Source organism: Schistocerca americana, chromosome 3, assembly GCF_021461395.2.
Source record: "Schistocerca americana isolate TAMUIC-IGC-003095 chromosome 3, iqSchAmer2.1, whole genome shotgun sequence".
Classification (NCBI taxonomy): domain Eukaryota; kingdom Metazoa; phylum Arthropoda; class Insecta; order Orthoptera; family Acrididae; genus Schistocerca; species Schistocerca americana.
The window spans coordinates 912,531,085-912,551,415 of record NC_060121.1 but is presented as its reverse complement, the minus strand read 5'-3'; the positions used below and the strand labels follow the sequence as shown (position 1 = coordinate 912,551,415).

The 20,331-nt window shown below is 41.3% G+C and overlaps 1 non-coding gene across 1 annotated transcript; it reads right to left on the bottom strand.

Moving 5' to 3' along the window:
- Positions 1–529: 529 nt before the first annotated feature.
- Positions 530–604, bottom strand: Trnat-ugu. Its single transcript has one exon. It is a non-coding gene; the product is annotated as a tRNA-Thr (tRNA).
- Positions 605–20,331: the final 19,727 nt, after the last annotated feature.

The window sequence follows — 20,331 nt, the reverse complement described above, 5'->3', positions numbered from 1 at the left end:
GCGGGTGGGGGCGGCGGAGGCGGAGGCGGAGGCGGAGGTGTGGCGGGATCAGGTGCTCGTCCCGGCAGCTTAACAAGCGCCACCCGTGCCTACACCGAGCCACTAAAGTTTACACGCATAAACAATCGATGCGAGTGGCCGGCGGGCGTCCCCTGGACAAGTAGCTGTGTGTGACCCGAGCCGTCCGCCTGCCCGTCCACTCTGCTGCACGATTCGTCATCGTGGAAGAGGGGGGGGGGGAGGGGGCGTCCTACCTACACCGCGAGGTCACCGCACACGCTGTACAGTCCGCCTGTCAGCACCAAACCCAAGGGGCATCGTCTCACTGTGTGCTCTGGCTTACTGACAAAGTTGTGTACGCGGTATATCTGTTCTGAAACCTGATTCGTGATTATACGAAGATAGTAACTGTTCCGAAAGAACAGATACCAATTATGACCATGCAGCTTCTCTAGAGAGAAATGATAATTAATCGAAACCCTCAGCTGCCAACATGTGTTATGTCTCAATGGCGACAGCTGAAAATGTGTGGCCCGACCGGGACTCGAACCCGGGATCTCCTGCTTACATGGCAGACGCTCTATCCATCTGAGCCACCGAGGCCACAGAGGATAGCGCGACTGCAGGGACTTGTCTCTTGCACGTTTCCCGTGAGACCCACATGCCCTACTGTCCACAACCTACATTCGTAATGTTGTAACGTTGTTGCTTTGATTTGCTATGAAAGCGGTGCTGCTATTCAAGACAATAAAAGTGGGTTGAAGCTGTGAGCTGTCTGGGGAAGTTAACCCTGCATTACTGAGCAACTTTTTCACCGGGTATCCAGTCTAGCTTACCAAATTCCCAACCAGACTAACATTAATTATAATCTTATAATACGACAATCGGTGATATATATATATATATATATATATATATATATATATATATATATATATATATATAAGACAATTTAAATAAAAATAAGTAAATCAGTTTATACTTGGAAATTTATTTTAACATTGATCATTGAAATTTCAGCATATTAAACTTGAGTCATAACTAAGCTGGTGCCTTATTTAGGACTGTGAAAATGTGAGTTTGTAATCTTACGGAACACATCAAATATGGAGCCAAGATTGGGAGACTGCATACAACACTGCATTCATAAAATAACACACGAAGAACGTTGAAGCATATGCAAGAGGAAATTAACCACAACCAACCGATTCAATTTTCATCCAAAGAAGTTACGTTCGTAGCGCAATCCTGTCCGTCATGTAATTACCACACACTGGTATACTAAATTCATACTAACTCTCTGTGAAATCTTCCCGAAAAGAATAGCTGAGGGCTACTTTGATGATTACACCACATGCTTCACGTGGTCAACTTGGTTTACACAAAGAGTGTAACTCCACAATAATTTTGATAATTAAAATAAATTAGATCGAAAAGCAATTTACAAAAGAAAAACCTCGAACTGGTTACTATCGTCTTACTATTAACCTGATGGGTCAAACAATTGTATAAGCACGTGGTACTGGTCTCACAAAGTACACCCCACGTGGGTTGAACATAAAGAAAAGTTGCTATATTGAAAAAATATCTTCAAGACGGGACGCTATTATCTCACGCACATTCGCATTTAAGATTGATGATCTTAGTTAGAGTTACTGATCAACACGTGGCTCCACTTTACTCACAAAGTAGTGACCAAGCAACTACCGGAAGATATTCTGAACTACTTCACACGCGAATTACATTGTGTTGCAATTTAAGATAACATTAGATATTTTAGAGCTAAACCTGAAATAAAGGTGATTAAATTTTCAGTTAGGCTGAACTTAAGAAATCCATTGTCCAACGGACTTAGCAGACACGCGCATAGCCGGAGATCTTACCACTTCAGTCGCTCGCCACGGACAGTCTGACCTATGCTCCTACCGAGCGTGCTTCCCAAATACAAACGGAAGTGACCAGAGAGGCAGCTTCCTATGCCAACATGACAAGGAACGGACAGGACTATACTAAGCATAGAAACCTCTTTGCTTTTAGAAAGCGTAGCTACCTGTTCTGACGTTGGTCCTACTGTTCTCTAGCAGACAGGCTTGTCTGCTACCCTCAAGCATGCAACTAGAAATACATTTGCTCATTCATCCTCTCACACAGAAGGGAAGGGGGATAACAGTATCTTATCATGTACAGTATATAAAAGAAAGCGGATGTAGGTTCCGTATGATTCTGTGTGACATGAATTACATATAAACTGTGTTTTGAAGTGTAGTAGTGTGACAGATCGTTCTTGTTTATGTGTAAAAGTAACACGTTCCACTACTCAGTCTCCTCCCAGATAGTCAGAAACGCCACAGTAAATTTAGAAGAGGAATTTATGCCGTGAATGACAACAGATTTAAGAAATTAATATGAAAGGAATCCAACAGAGACCTTTCATAACCCCAATGCTCCGGGAAAAGACTGTGCAGGGAATTTTCTGGCTATGCTAGGACATTCCCAAGCAGGCTTACATTTAATTTCAACAAATCTTTAAAATCTACCAATTTCAAACAGAAAAAGAACACAATCTGTGACACCTATTTAAAAGATCGTGTAGACCTAATTCGGTCAGCAAGTAAAAACAATGGTCCCTGTGTCATTAATATGAAAACAATTTCTGGTTGTTACCCTTATGGAGTTCACCAGTATTTGCTCATTGCAAGAGCCAACTGATCACGGGAAAATTTATGACTGTTTATTAACAAGTAAAATTTATGAAAATAGCAAAGGTGGCACAGCAATTAAAAAAGAACATGAAAATAACATCAGTATTATAAAGCAGAACATTACAATGCACAATCCGCAAAAGCAAAAAAGTGATAGGAGAAAAAAAACATGTTTTACAAAGTGGTTATCACAAAAAAATTCTATATCTTATAAAACTAATAATATGTAGAATTAAAATAACTTTGTGGCACTAATTTAATGACTCTACTATATTTCAGTTAGTTAGCAAACAATGGCCACTGTGTCATTATACTGAAACGACAATTAATTATGTGATTGTTACCCTTAAGGGGTTCCTCACAATAAATATGCCCCATGCAAAGGCTGATCGATCACAGTCCAATGAGAATGAATAGCTATCTGACTGTTAAACGAAGCAATGCCACTTGAATGAATTTACGAAACAAAATATCACAAATCTAATACATCACACAAGAACAAACATTGATCAATAAAACAGCTCTGAAAGTACGATAGTCAACATCTAAAAAAAAACACCAATAAATAAATCACCTCCAAAATACGAGAGTCAAAGTCTAAAAAAAACAATAAATAGAACACCTGCAAAATACAAGAGTCAGTCTAATAGACACCAATAAATCGAACCCCTGCAAAACACACGAGTCAAAGTTTCTCTGACAGAAACACACGTATATGCATTGAACTAAGAACCGTATAATCACTGTTCACTGACACACTCAGTAGTTCCACTGTTCCGTGGCACAATATAAGGGGAAAGGGGGGGGGGTTCGTCGCCGCAGCTGTCAGTAGGGATTTTTGTCCATCTGTTGCGTGCAATCCCGCCGTCTCTGCCCTCCCATGAAGTTTCTCTTGGTGGTGTCACGTACATCTCGATTTGGTTCCACGTTTGTGTTGTCAAATTCGTGTGGTATCCTCGTTTGACACGCCAGGTTGATATTCCTGTGCAAGGATGACACTTAATGGCTCTTCTTTGTGCCACCCTTACTACCAGCGAACATCGAACTATGATTTACTGTCGCTTGACAGTGGGCATCCGCCAGGAAATGTTGATAGGCGTCGTTGAAGTCTGCCAGTTTCTCTGGACAGTATGTGTCAAAAGGCTTGAGCCCCTTGTGTTGTTACATTCTTGAGTTATCCTCAATTGGCTCGCCAGTTTGATATTCCTGGGCAAGGATGGCACTTAATGGCTCTTCTTTGTACCACCCTCAGCGACCAGAGAACATCGAACAATGATTTACTGTCGCTTGACAGTGGGCATCCGTCAGGAAATGTTGATAGGTGTCGTTGAAGTATGCCAGTTTCTCTGGACAGTACGTGTCAAATGCTATGCTTTTAGTCACCATTTATCACCAATAAAACTTCGTGACGCCACTGTCTTCGTATAATAGCCAAGTCACGCCTACACAGGCTGTGTTGGCCAGGAAATTATTCCACTGTGTCGGATGGTTGCTTAAGCACCTTACAAAAAATTAATTTTTGATACGAAATTTTTTGTAAAAAATGTGCGTTTTTATCTAAAGTTGTGTAAAGTGAACTTGTGTTAGGCAGAAGATGATTTTGTGTTATCTTTGTATTACGCCTACTTTTTTGTTGCTTATATGTTTCTAAGCATATAAATGTGCCGAAGTATACAAATGAACTGTCGAAAATTTCCGACCTATAGAATTTGTTTTATATAAGTTCAAATGGTTCAAATGGCTCTGAGCACTATTGGACTTAACTTCTGAGGTCATCAGTCCCCTAGAACTTAGAACTACTTAAACCTAACTAACCTAAGGACATCACACACATCCATGTCCGAGGCAGGATTCGAACCTGCGACCGTAGCTTTCGCGTGGTTCCACACTGTAGCGCCTAGAGCCTCTCGGCCACCCCGGCTGGCCTTTATAAAAGTAGCACACCCTGTTGTAGCGGGGAAAAGAAGGGAATAGTGAAAAAATGCTCTTGTCAGAGTACGAGCAAGTGACTATGACCTCTTTAAAAGACCCTGACAGAATAGTGATGAACCAACTGCATTAGTCTTCATTCCGTCTCCCCCCCCCCCCCAAAAAAAAAAAAAAAAATGGCCTGTGAACACAATCGCGGTTTTTTGTGCTGAAAGAGAGTAGTACAGAGACAGAGACGGTGGAACAGAAAGGCGACAATGCAAGTCGGAGAGGAAGAGGGAGGAGACAGTAAGGGTGTGAGAGAGAAAGTAACAGTGAAAGAGAAGGAGAGATGGATCAGCACAGTAGCAGTGAAAGACTGTGACAGTACAAGAGAGATGGGTGAAATGATGGTAGTGGGAGCAAAAGAGAGAGGAGACGTAGAGAGAGAGAGAGAGAGAGAGAGAGAGAGAGAGAGATGAGTTGAGATCATACATAGGCACTAAGCATCTGAGGTCATCAGTCCCCTAGAACTTAGAACAACGTGAACCTAACTAACCTAAGGACATCACACACACCCATGCCCGAGGCAGGATTCGAACCTGCGACCGTAGCAACCGCGTGCTTGCGGACTGAAGCGCCTAGAACTGCTCGGCCACAGCGGCCGGCACCATACATAAGCTTGGGGGTCTGGACCACCCCGGAATGGGGAGGGGAGGGGCCTTTCTGGATCAAAGTTATGAACACATGGGCACAGGAGACAAAAATAAATTGGATTCCTCCCCCCTTCCCCCCCCCCCCCCCCCCCCCCGCTCTCCCGCAAGAATTTTTCATATGTCGAGGTCTGGTAGAGACAATGGCAGTGGGAAAGAAAGACAAAAGGAGACATTATATGTGAGAGAGGAGACAGTAACAGTGGGATATATTCTAATTAGTGGAGAGAGAGAAGACGGCATCAGTGTGAGAGAAAGAAGTACGAGGATAAGTGAAATCATCGAAGGAGAGGAGCCTACATGTCCCCCAGTCACTGGTTTGGGGGGGGGGGGTTCGACTTTGTCTATTTTCTTCCATCGTCCTATATCCGCATGCTAAAATTTCCCAGTCAAGGGGTCGAAATCCGGAGAAAACCCTCTCCAAGGAAGTGTTTGGAGAGTAGACAATGGTGGCTGAAGAGAAAGACAGCAGACTGTAAGCGAAAAGGGTTGGAATTGGAGAGGAAAACAATGGGAGAAGACAGTGGTAGTGGGAAGGAGGGACAGTGAAAGTGGTAGAGAAGGAGACAGTGGTAAGGAAGACAGAGAGAAAGGAATGAAGACAGTGACAATAGGAGAGACAGTCAGGAAAAAGTGCCAAAGTGCCAATGGGAGAAAAAAAGAGACAGTGGGAGAGAGATATGTATAAACAGTGGCAGCGAGAGAAAAATACTGAGTATGAAGGCTTCACTACAGTGAGAGACTGGGTACAAGAACTGAAAATGTTCTGTGTTAAAAGGCCGCGAATACGTTCGTGTGTCAAAAATTTTGCTGAGGGAGGCGGAATGAGTATTGTGGCAGCTGTTTTCCCACTTTTCTGGCAGAGTCTTTTAAAAATAAACATATTCGTCTTCATGCGCTCCAACAGGAGCGTTTTTCCACTGGTTACTAGTACTCGAAATACATAAATAATACATGAACACACAAGAACAACAGCACAAAATTTGTTGTGTGTTTGGGTCTATATACCTCAACCCTCTGACATTAGCTAGATGCCAAAGGAGAAATGAAGGCATAGGCTTCACATCCCGTTGACAACTAGGTCATTAAATTCTAAGCGACTTAAGGAAATAACGGAAAGTCTAAATCTAGATGCCTGGGTGGCTGCTTGGACTGTTTTCCTCCCGAATACTACTCCAGGATGTTTCCATTGTCTTAGCTACCTCATTCGTTCCATTGTCTCTAGTGTAAGATATGGTTGTCTTGGTAGTTTTTCATTTCGTCCTTCTCTGAATACTCAGCGCCAACGAAACACATGTGTTTTTGATAATACATCGCTAGTGTTTAGTACCACAGACACTGTCTACAAAGTCTTCAATTTGCTTATCTTCCAGAAATGTTAATGGAATATACTACAGTCTTTCGCGTAGTTCGAACATTCACCCCAAACATATAGACACCTACCATTAAAGATTAATTTATGAACGGAATTTGTCTTTAACTGTCCGCAGCTCGTGGTCGTGCGGTAGCGTTCTCGCTTCCCGCGCCCGGGCTCCCGGGATCGACTCCCGGGGGGTCAGGGATTTCTCTGCCTCGTGATGACTGGGTGTTGTGTGCTGTCCTTAGGTTCGTTAGGTTTAAGTAGTTCTAAGTTCTAGGGGACTGATGACCATAGATGTTAAGTCCAATAGTGCTCAGAGCCATTTGAACCATTTTGTCTTTAACTGGTATTAATTAACCAAAGCTAACTGCAACGCAATGACGAGCCAAAATATTATGACCACTGGCCAACACCTGGTGGCGTTGCGGGCATCTGATATAACACATTCACTAGAAAGTCCGGAAAAGAAATTATAACTGACTACGCTCAGAGACTTTAAACGCATTTATGTATAAGAACTTGCTGCTGAGGAGCAAGATGTGGTTTGGGAGACAACTTCCATTCCTTTCTCGGACATAAACGAGAGTGTGTGTGGATTTACTAACAAACTTACTCAAAATATGACAAATGTGCTCCGCCTAGAGGCTGGAAAAGTAAGAAGGAAACCCAAACCTTCGCTAACTACAGAGTTAAAACAGCGCATGAATCTTACAGACACTGTCAACCGGGCATAAAAACTACGCCCTACATCTGAAAACCACATAGCTACAAGCAGAAGCGGAGCATAGTTAGTCAAGCAGTGAGAAATACTAAACGCAGGCATGTCCAGACATTAACAGACACAGTCTATCTGTCCCATGGGAAGACCAACGTGCTCTTAGTGTAGTCAAAGCTGATCCTATATACCGAGCCGAGGAAGTGAACCAGTGTTTCGGCATAACTGTTAACACACTTATTTACCCATCTGCAAGACAGGACACTCAATGCCTTCATGGAAAAAATATTTGCGGTTATCTAAGAAACCATTTATACCTAGGCGTACATCTCTTCCTTCGTCCAAAGCAAATCGATGGCCACTAATGCCTGTCTTCGTGGAAATCGAAACAACCTTGACAAGTTGGGGGTGGGCCAACATTTTGCCCAGATTGTTTCGACTATGCTACAACAGTTTGGTGAGAAGCCCTTAGACATGCTCCATACAGTCCTAATCTCTCCCCATACGAGTTCCACATTTCTGGAGCCCTGAAGAAAGACGTTCGTGGCCATCGATTTGCTTCGGACAAAGAGGAGCACTCCTGGGCACAGTCATGGTTCCGTAGGCAACCTCAAACATTTTTCCAGGAAAGCATTGACCGTCTTGTTTCACAGAAGGCTAAATGTACTCTTATTAACAGTCGTGGCGATTATTTTTGAAATTATGAACAATATATTTACTTTTTTCCACATCGGTCTCGCTTTGATTTGACTACCCCTCATATGGTGCTACATCGACAAGGCCAGCTGTAGCGGGCGCATGATCATCGAGACTGGACCGTAAATCAATAGCAAAGAGTCATGTGGTCATTTGGATCACGTTACTTGTTACATCAGATTGACGGTGGTGTCCTGATACGCTGTCAATCAGGCGAACGGCGTCTCGATATATCCACCGCGCCATGCACACAGTCCTGTGGGGTCAGCATGCAATGTGGGTTTTTGCCCTAGCCTTCTATGGTATCTATGAAAGTAATCGCAGACAGCACGACAACTGTGGACCACGTGGACATTATTGTGTATTACCTCGACCCCTTCATGCTTGATGTATTCCTCGAGGCCGAAGTCATATTCCAGCATGATAACTGTTCGTCTTACAAGGCCCGAACCGTGCTATAGTGGTTTGCTGATATTGAACTCACTTTGATGTCTAAGCTGCCAAATTCGACTGATCAGAACCCGATGGAACACCTCTAGGACACAATCCGGCTTCAACACCGCGATTACAAACCACCAGCCCGTATCTTTCGGGAATTGCGTGACCTGAACGTAGACACCTGGTGCGTATACCTCCGGAAACCACTGAGTGACTTATCGAATCCATTCCACACAGCGGCGCTGCTCTACTGCGTTCCAAAGGGGGCAGTTGGGCAGTTGGTCATAATCTGTTGGTTCATCAGTGTATCTGCAGCTTTTTATTAACGGGACAGTTGTCTTCTCGGTGGAGTTTTAACTTGTGTTAAGTGAAGCCATTGAGGAGGGTGTTACAGTTTTCAGCATTACTATGGAATCTCTCTCTGTTTTGGTATCTAGCAGGTTACCATTTTATGAAATTTATTGCCACAGTACTAGGTTTTGGGACCAGTTCAAGAAACGCCGAAGAACATTAGTCTATAAGTCCATTTCCATCTGCAAACTTGCTTATGCCTATCTTATTAGATTAAACTAGATTCAATTTTCGTTCGATAGACTCAAAATATGAGATGATTCTCGTGGGTGTGGGCCAAGTCAGAAAGTATAACAAAAAAAAAAACCATAAAAAATTTGAATACAATACTTACTACCATGATTATTTATCAGGAGATTGTCAAACTAGATGAATAAAATACAGTAAACTGGAACAGCAAATATTTACAGAATTAATACGCTGTCATAATGAGACACTATTCATAAATTTATTATACACAAAATACCTTATCTTGATTGTTGTGACAAAATGCTGTCAAACCTGAAATCTAACAGAGATTTTTACTTAAGCTGCCCTAACAGTCTCTGTTAAGATATTTAAATACAGAGTAGAAGGAGATGCCTATCAAAAAGTCTTTCAAAATCTGTTTAAACAGTGCTTTACCTGAAACCAAGCTTTTAAGAGTTGCTGGCAGTTTATTGAAAATGTATGTTCCTGAATATTGGGCCCCCTTTTGGACCAAAGTAAGTGATTTTAGGTCTTTATGTACATTATTCTTATTCCTAGTATTGATACTATGTATTGAGCTATTGCTTGCAAATAGAGATATATTACTTGCAACAACCTTCATTAAAGAATAAATATACTGAGAAGCAGTGGTTAGAATACAAAGTTCCTTGAATAGGTTTTGTGCATGATGTTCTTGAATTTACACCACGAATGGTCCTAATTACACGCTTTTGCATGCTAAAAACTTTTGCACAGTTTGATGAGTTACCCCAGAATATGATCCCGAATGACAAAATAGAATGAAAGTAAGCAAAGTATGCAAGTTTTTTATATTTGAATCTGATACATCTGACAGAATTCTCATTGAAAATACAGACTCGTTTAGGCGCTTAAGCAGTTCTGTGGTATGCCCTTCCCAAATGAATTTATTATCGAGTTGTAATCCCAGGAATTTAACACTGTCAACCTCTTCGATCCGTATGTCTTCATACGTCATACATATGCTGGAAGGAAATCTCTTACAGGTTGTGAACTGCATATGGTTGGTCTTTTCAAAGTTTAACGACAGTGAATTAGCTTTAAACCATTTATTAATGTCAGTGAAAATTTGATTAACAGCTATTTCTAAATCTGTACCTGACTTCCTACTTATTACAATGTTTGTATCATCTGCAAACAAAACGAATATTGCATCTGGCAATGAAACAGACGAGAGGTCATTAATGTACAAAGAAAAGGCGGTGGGCCCAGGATGAAACCTTGAGAAACACCACATGTAAATAATTCCCAATCAGATGAAGACTGACTGCTTGCTCCACAGATATTTCGCAACGACACCCTTTGTTTCCTGTTAGTTAGATAGGATTCAAGCCATTTCGCAGCACTGCTGGTGACACCGTAACATTCTAACTTACTTAAGAGAATGTGCAAGCGTGCCATTGTTCTTTACTGGTCGTATGAATGAAGGTTTACGATCAGAAGCAAGTCGGCGCCATGCAGAGGCAACTATGTTGAGTTGCCGTAAGAAAACCTGAAAGTAGCTAAGCTACAAAATATCTGCTACGTGAGTAATTCCACGGTAGTGGAGATATGTTAGAATAAATTACTGGAAGAGTGATCGATAACTTTATCGAAAGTCTTCAGCCCAGAAACAAGAATTACGGAAGTCACTATTGTCTGTGAAAGCGAATTTCTATGTTGGTGCATAAATTCGTAGCGGTTTTGGTTCAAATGGCTCTGAGCACTATGGGACTTAACTTCTGAGGTCATCAGTCCCCTAGAACTTAGAACTACTTAAATGTAACTAACATAAGGATATCACACACATGCATGCCCGAGGCAGGATTCGAACCTGCGACGTAGCGGTCGCGCGGTTCCAGACTGTAGCGCCTAGAGCCGCTCGTCCACTCCGGCCGGCGTAGCGGTTTTGTTTTGCGTGTTTATATACCGGCTGTTATGGATGTATTTATCGATCGTCATATGTGATTTGTCGTTCACTGTCGCTATTTGAGTTTACGTATTGTCATTTTGTCATCTGGAGGTACCGAGTGCAGCTACGGACGCTAGGAAAAAGAGTCCCAATTGGAGAGTTCGGAACATTTCCCAAATATTCTTCTGTTTGTGTTCAGTGGATGGGTGACAGCAGCGAAGGCAGCCACAAACATTTGCACCGTGTGTGGGGACAATGTCACTAGACAGAGCACAGCAAGACAATGGTTTTCTAGTTTTAAGGAGGATCGTTTCGACATTAGTGACTCACCACGTTCAGGAAGACCCTCAGGGTTTGATGAAGATCGTTTAACCGCATTAATCCACAATGATGTACGTCATTGTACTCGAGAACGGGCAATGTGATGAATTGTGATCAATTCACCATAGTGCGACCTCTGCATGCCATGGTGAAGGTTCGACAATCGACTGTATGGGTACGGTATGCTCTAAGCCATATTCACAAAAAACCGGGGAGAGCATCTCTGTTTGCTCATCATCAGTTTGCTCGTGAACAGCACCGACTACTCCCGTCCTGTATCGTTGCTGGTTATGAGAAGTGGTGTCTTCATACTAATACAAGGAAAAGAAGGGAATGGTTGAGCCGAAACAAAGCATCAGCTCTCCGTACAGAGAACTGCGCGCATCCACAAAAAATACACTACTGGCCATTAAAACTGCTACACCTCGAAGATGACGTTTTACAGACGCAAAATTTAACCGACAGTAAGAAGATGCTGTGATATGTAACTGATTAGCTTTTCAGAGCATTCACACAAGGTTGGCGCTGGTGGTGGCAACTACAACGTGCTGACATGAGGAAAGTTTCCAACCGATATCTCATACACAAACAGCAGTTGACCGGCGTTGCCTGGTGAACGTTGTTGTGATGCCTCGTGTAAGGAGGAGAAGTTCGTACCATCACGTTTCCGACTTTTATAAAGGTCGGATTGTAGCCTATCACGATTACTGTTTATCGTATCGCGACATTGCTGCTCGCGTTGGTCGACATCCAATGACTGTTAGCAGAATATGGAATCGGTGGGTTCAGGAGGGTAATACGGAACACCATGATGGATACCAACGGCGGCGTATCACTAGCAGTCGAGATGACACGCATCTTATCCGCATGGCTGTAACGGATCGTGCAACCACGTCTCGATCCCTGAGTCAACAGATGGGGACGTTTGCAAGAGAACAACCATCTGCACGAACAGTTCGACGACGTTTGCAGCAGCATGGACTATCAGCTCGGAGACCGTGCCTGCGGTTACCCTTGACGCTGCATCACAGACAGGAGCGCCTGCGATGGTGTACTCAACGACGAACCTGGGTGTGCGAATGGCAAAACGTCACTTTTTCGGATGAATCCAGGTTCTGTTTACAGCATCATGATGGTCGCATCCGTGTTTCGCAACATCGTGGTGAACGCACATTGGAAGCGTGTATTCGTCATCGCCATACTGGCGTATCACCCGGCGTGATGGTATGGGGTGCCATTGGTTACACGTCTCGGTCACCTCTTGTTCGCATTGACGGCACTTGGAACAGTGGACGTTACATTACAGATGTGTTACGACCCGTGGCTCTACCCTTCATTCGATCCCTGCGAAACCCTACATTTCAGCTGGATAATGCACGACCGCATGTTACAGGTCCTGTACGGGCCTTTCTGAACACAGAAAATGTTCGACTTCGGCCCTGGCCAGCACATTCTTCAGCTGTCTCACCAATTGAAAACGTCTGGTCCATGGTGGCCGAGCAACTGGCTCGTCACAATACGCCAGTCACTACTCTTGATGAACTGCGGTATGGTGTTGAAGCTGCATAGGCAGCTGTAAATGCACACGCCATCCAAGCTCTGTTTGACTCAATGCCCAGGCGCATCAAGGCCGTTATTACGGCCAGAGGTGGTTCTTCATGGTACTGATTTCTCAGTATCTATGCACCCGAATTGCGTGAAAATGTAATTACATGTCAGTTCTAGTATAATATATTCGTCCAATGAATACCCGTTCATCATCTGCATTTCATGTGGGTGTAGCAATTTTAATGGCCAGTAGTGTAATATATGCATCTGGTGGAACAGCGGCGGTGTGGTGTAATACTGATTGCTTCCCCGAGGTGTTACCATCGCTGCTGACATTTATTGTCGACAACTGCGACGTCTTGCAGACAAAATCCCAGAATAACGTCCGGGAAGACTACGTGAAGTGATGCACTCCACGATAATGCCAGCCCGCATTCTGCTAGACTGTCAAAGAGCACTGCATAGGAGTCGGGTTGGGAAGTCATTCCGCACCCACCTTATTCACGTGATCTTTCGCCCTTACATTTTCATCTTTGCACTCTCTACTGAACAACCTTCAAGGATCTTTCTTTCTGGATGAAAATGTGCTCTCAACGCGGCTCGACGAGTACTTCGCCTCAAAAGCAATTGATTTCTACAGTCGCGGAATCAGAACGGTACCTCGGCGTTGGCAGGCTGTTGTAAACAGTGAAGGAGAATATATTATTGATGACTATAGTCTCTGCTATGTGTTTCTGTTACGTTTATTAAACTTACTGAGAAACTTTACGAACTTTTGCCAAATCAAATGTTATATGACGCTCTCACGGTTTTCCTCTATTTGGGTATCATGCTACACGCGGAAGTATTTCTACATGCCCATGTTAACAGGACGACCGATGTAATTTTCTAACCATCTGGTGTAACCGTAACACGAAATCGTCAGTGACAAGACAGCGCGCTCGCAACAGAAATTTACAGTCTGGAGTACGTAAAAAGAAATTACGATCTTCATTAGGGCTCGAGTGAGAAATAGCGGAGTGGTATCTGGCGCTGCCGACATAAACACGGCTCATAAACCTGGGAGTCGGCTTGTAAAACGAATGTGTGCCGAGTCGTGCCTGCCACTTGCGGCACAGTTTCACCGGAAATACAGTTACGTAAAAAAGAATTAGTGTTGTACACAATAATTTTACTTCTTGTTTAGAAACTGTGCGCTTTGATGATTCTAGAGACAGAATAATTTGGTATACAGTAATGATATGTTTTAAAGCTTTCAAACATCCCGAAGCGAGTGACGATACTCAAAAAATCTCACAAGAACGTGGGTGAAGCAGTTCAATTCCGTATCAGTGGCCTCTTACAAAGGTTGTGTGGTTGCCTTGTAAGTAGGCTGATTAGGTTTTCTTATTGGTAACGCCACTTAGCGCTCTGTATGAAAATCACTGGCTGTGCTGTGTGCGGTCTGTGGCTGGTTTGCATTGTTGTTGGCCATTGTAGTGTTGGGCAGCTGGATGTTAACAGCGCGTAACGTTGCGCAGTTGGAGGTGAGCCGCCAGCAGTGGTGGATGTGGGGAGAGAAATGGCGGAGTTTTGAAATTTGTAAGACTGGATGTCATGAACTGCTATATATATTATGACTTTTGAACACTATTAAGGTAAATACATTGTATGTTCTCTATAAAAATCTTTCATTTCCTAACTATGCCTATCAGTAGTTAGTGCCTTCAGTAGTTCGAATCTTTTATTTAGCTGGCAGTAGTGGCCCTCGCTGTATTGCAGTAGTTCGAGTAATGAAGATTTTTGTGAGGTAAGTGATTTGTGAAAGGTTAGTCAGGGCCATTCTTTTGTAGGAATTTTTGAAAGTCAGATTGTGTTGTGCTAAAAGATACTGTGTGTCAGTTTAGTGTTGATCAGAATAGGTAAAGAGCGAAATGTCTGAGTAAGTTCAGTTTTGCTCAGCCGTTTGAAAATCAAATAATGTAAGAGGTTTATCAGCACAGTAATTCATAAATTTATCTAAGGGGACGTTACATATGTCGACCCTTAGCCGAGGATACCTCACTGGAATCTTCTGATTTTTTCTTGTAGTTTGTGTAATTAGTGTAACTATTGTTTATTTGCTAGCGCGTAATTATAGAGACAATTTCCTTTGTAGTTGTAGTTTTTCATTGTTGTACAGTAAAACAGTTGTGACATGCATGCAGATTTGCACTAAGTGTTTCGCAGCTGCGCTTGCTATTAACAGGATATTATTTTCAGTGCTATGCTAATGTGTTTTCTTATTTTGCTCTTCAAATTGTGCTTCTCTGTGTTGTCGTGTGAAATATTGTGACAATAATGACGTGTGAAAAACGTAATACTAGGCTCCAAAGTAAACTGAGAAATGACGGTGAAGACGAAAGCAGTGTGTTAGAGCCACCGAGTAATGAATTAACTAATGTTCAAAGTAGTAATTTGGTAATTGTGCATAGGGAAATGGAGCGGGCTGCAAATAATGGTGTAGACAGTGAAACAATTAGTGAACAGGGAAGCATTATCGATCGATCGGTCGACAACAGCTCGCCTCAGGAATCCGAAATAACAGGACACAATCTTGCAAATACTGTAGATTCAGGTTTCGCGTCCTCACCGTTTTCTCAAATAAGTCAAGACACATTTTCTGCTTGTCAAAATGTGAATGTTACCGGTGCAAATGCACTGCCGAAAAGCATAGAGGAACAGATTCCAGACACTAATACATTATTATTGCAATTAATGCAACAAATGAAACAGAATCAGAGACAAACACAGCAACAGTTAGACACAATGGAACAAAATCAGAGACAAACACAGCAAAAGCTTCAAAAGTTAGACACAATGGAACAAAATCAGAGACAAACACAGCAAAATCTTCAAAAGTTAGACACCACACTTGAACAAACACGTGAAGATTTAACTACTGAGTTACATAACATTGAATCGAAACGTCAAAAAGTCTGTAATGACGTAAAAACACAAATTTGTGAGCATTTTCAACCTATTTCTTCAAGGCATGAAAATGCATTACAGAATCACGAAGCAGCCATAAAAGAACTGCAAAGTACTGTTCATGAAAATCATGAGACCTTGTGGGCTAAAATCGACTCAGTTGCATCTACCGATTCAGTTACGCTACTTGCAAAAATTCAGGAAAACTTAAAGGACGCAGTAGATACTCTGAAAATTGGTTCAGAAAGACACATCGAGGAAATTAGTTCATTATCAGAGAAAGTAGTCGAACTTTCGGATCAGCTAAATAATTTATCTACGAAGGTAGATGATAATCTGAATGACGCAAGACTGGTAGTCTTTAATGAAACAGAAGATTATGAACAAATTAGGAAATTCAAACAAAATCAGAATCAAATTAATACGCAACACCAAAGAGAAATCCGGGAAGTACAATATCAGCTGACACAGGTAATACAAGAATTACATATTTCAGAGGACACTCGCACTCCAACACGAGAAGAGGGACTTAGAAATACGGGAAAGCCGCTAAATAATAACACAGGGCATTTCGGAAATTATGAAAGAAATTGGCAAGGTGCACCAAATTTTGAGATGGAACCGCCGACACGAAGTAACAATGACCGATATGCGACTCGCCGACATGATGATTTTGACTATAAGCTGTGCATTACTACACGTAAATTCAAAACATTTAAGAATTCCGGCAACGACATTTATCCACAAGCGTGGCTTCATCAATTCTCTCATTGTTTTCCTCCCAACTGTTCATTAGAGCACAGATTAGAATTTATGTGTGGCTACTTGGAGAATGAACCAGCTGTGAGAATGCGATCAGTCATTCACGACTGCCACAGTGAAGGAGAATTTTATCATGCCTTCCTCTCAGCATATTGGTCTCAAGCTATACAAGACCGAGTAAAACATAGCATCATAATGATGAAACATTTCGAACAATCTGAATTTCCCAGTCTTATGAAATATTTTGAAGACATGTTGCACAAGAATCAGTACCTGTCAAACCCATACAGCCCCTCAGAACTCATCCGCATTTGCTTAATCAAAGTACCTGAATATTTACGACATATTATTTTGGCAGGACGTTGCAAAGACGACGTTGAAGTTTTTCAGGGACTCTTACAAGAACTAGAAATTGACACTGACAATCGCAGAACGTGAAAACAGGAACACAACACTTACAAGTCACATCCGTCACAATTCCGCGATGAAAGAAATAATAACTGGACACGACAAGGCTATACTCACAGCACAAATCGTGACCAAAACAGACACCACCCGTATGACAACTGTTGGCAGAGTAGTAATAATTACAGGGAAAGATCGCCTCTCCGCGGTAGTGCCTATCACAGAGACAATCAGAGAAATAGACAATATGGGAACCAAAACAATTATTATGAAGGGAGACAGAATAACTTCAGACGCAACAGTTCAGCGCGCAGTTACGATAAAGAGAGAAATTCTCCACCACGTGACCGACAAACAAGAAACTATGTAAGCTACCGACAAAACGACAGATCTGAATTCCATCAGAACTGGCGGGATTCAAACAGGACAGGGCCCTCTCGGCAAGGTGAATTTATAGAAGTTTGGTCTCCTAATCCCAATAATGACGCGCCCCAACAAAGAAACAGACAATGACTCGCACCGCAGGCAGCCACCTGTGCCGGCTGGCTCAGGGAAAAATAACATAGACACTAACCTTGAGAAAAATTTTAGAATTCCTTACCGACATATACAACATGATAATTGCTTTGAAGTTGAAAGTCTGCGCACTATAAAGGGTAAAAGTTTGCACCACATTTCACATGTAAAACCGTTTATTGAAAGATAATCTGCTTTTTAACTTTGTTTTTGCCATAAAACTTTTCACTTCACGTTACTAGTACGCTTTGTCAGACTTAGAAACTGTTAACATGCAACAACGTCTGAAGTTAAATATCCAGTCAAGAACCAAGAGAACTTTTTTAAACAGAAATTACGAATGCATTGTTATAGTGAACAGATGACACAGTGTTGTTATTTGTACATTCTTGCTTGTTAGTTGCGCGATTACGTAACGACTATCAGGCTTACATACTTAGAACATATACTGTTAATGAGATTTTAATGCAACATTTTGGTTTACTTGAAAAGGTATTCTTTATTTGAAGTACTTTATGTGAGATTACCGATGACCTAGTATTTGGTTTCTTTGACAGCTACACGATTATATCACGACGCTACTAATGTGTAACACAATTTACACTGTTGCTTTTGCAGTGTATCTGTTTTTCTGAATTCTTCTGGAAAGTAAAACATGTTTTTGTAGTAACATTTGTGGTATAGCTACACTGTGACAGCCTTCTTCGTAGCACAACAATATGTTACATTATAGTACTTTCTTGATGACGGTAAGGTATGTAACAACTACGATATCTATATGCAAAGCATTTCACTTTCGTTTATGATGAGGTAAGTACATTGACTTCAGCAGAACTTTGCTTACAGAGGACGATAACTACGACACTTCCACAGAATTATCTTACAGCAAGACGCATATTTAGAGCTACAGGACATGCATTTGATTGATTAATTTTGTACTTAAAACATTTTTTTAAAGATTTTTGAATTACAAAGAAAGTTTTCCGTGATACATTTCATTCCATTGCTGTAATCTGTAACACCTGAGGGTATAATTACATTTATCCTCAGGGGCGTACATGCCTACTTTGTGTACCATGTGTTTGGCAAGCACAAGGAGCCTTAGCTAATATGGTATTTGCTTATACAACTTTACACATCAGTACCATATTCCTCTAAAACAGAATTACACAGCTATCTGATTATTTTACAGAGAAACAAACATCTTACTATATCAGTGACACATGTTTACACAATTACACAGCTGGATAACTTCATACTTACGAAATTGTATTTTGTCTGTACTTTGTGAACTCTTCATATTTTTTTGGAACCATTGTGATACTATGAGAGCTTTGAATGATGTATTTGGTAAGGGATCATGATTTTTGAAGTACATTTGAGGTAGATGACTTTATTGAAGGTCTTGAAATTACTGAAAGAAGCTGCGACGATTCTGAGATGTGATTGATCTGTTATGATGTTATTATTACGATGACGATGTGTATTATGCTGTTGAGGTATGTTTATGATCAATAAGCTGAGAATCGTACTTTAAGAGTTATGAAATGTGTGAAAATGCGTGAATGTATCACAATGCAGGCAAAAATTTTTTGCACACTGTTATATTCATGGGATTTTGTTTCTAGACATTTGCAAACGCAAATTCTCGACCTGTGAAATTTTTTATATGAGACTGCCACTGTAGTGCAAACTGGTGACGTAAATATTTAGGCAAGAAAGTTAAGTGACCTTCACATAATGCATCGTGGGCACTCAGCTGCGCAACAGTCACCTGGAAAAAAAGCAATTAGTGTGTGCCTTTCAAAGGGACAGGTGGAGGAAAAAGGAGGGCATTATCCTCGCTATTGACATTTCTTTGTAGAAAGCATCGCAAATACGACACGCTCAAACTTGAAAACATATGATTACACTGTGGAGTTCTTAATTTATGACATTAACTAAAATGCCTAATGAAACGATGAGAAATATTTCACGGTTATTGTCTTGCTAGTTGAGAGAAATGCCATATGGCTGGTGAATGATGTTTAATACTTTGCTTTGTATTTATATTTGCCTATTTTGTTTAATATCTAGTTTCTTGTTGCACTGCAGCATTGTTTAAATTAAAATTTAATAGATGTACTATTAGAAACATTTTCTGTCCACAGATCCATTAAACAATAATTTTATGAGCTACTTTCTTAAAAAAAAGGGAACACAAATAGACATTGCCCTTCACAGGAATTGCATAAATGATTTTTTTTTTTTTATGATTTGGTAACTTGTCTGCTAGAGTAAGTTATCGTGATGCATCACTCTAGTGTTAAGATGTGACATAGGTATTAGACATGGCCATCTTTACCGTAATATTTTTTCTGCTTGAGCTCTGTCATGTTTAGATATAAGTTATTGCATTTGCTGCTGCTGTGTACCAGGCATAGTGCTACTGAATTTCGCTTTGTATTACTCTGTTAAGCCAGTTTTACTACTGATTTATCTTTTTTGTTTGCTTCACAGTGCCTTATATTAGTTGTAATATTGCAACTGCTTTGCCAATTTGCACTTTTTTTGTCATTGGTGTTTGTGTTGTTTTGTGCTGCTGCATTGCCTCGTCCCTTAGTTTAGCATCTGAGCTCAGTAGATTTAAGTTAGCTTAAGATGGGGTAAGCTATATGAGAAAACAAGTTGTGATGAATTGGAAGAAATGCATTGAGAAGCTATAAGAAAATGGTTTGGCCAAAAAAGTATTTTGAAAGAGGATACGAACAAAAAAGTAGGGTTTAGGGACAACAGGTTTAGGTAGGATTTTCTTGAAAATAAATGATGAGGTAAGATAATGGAAAATA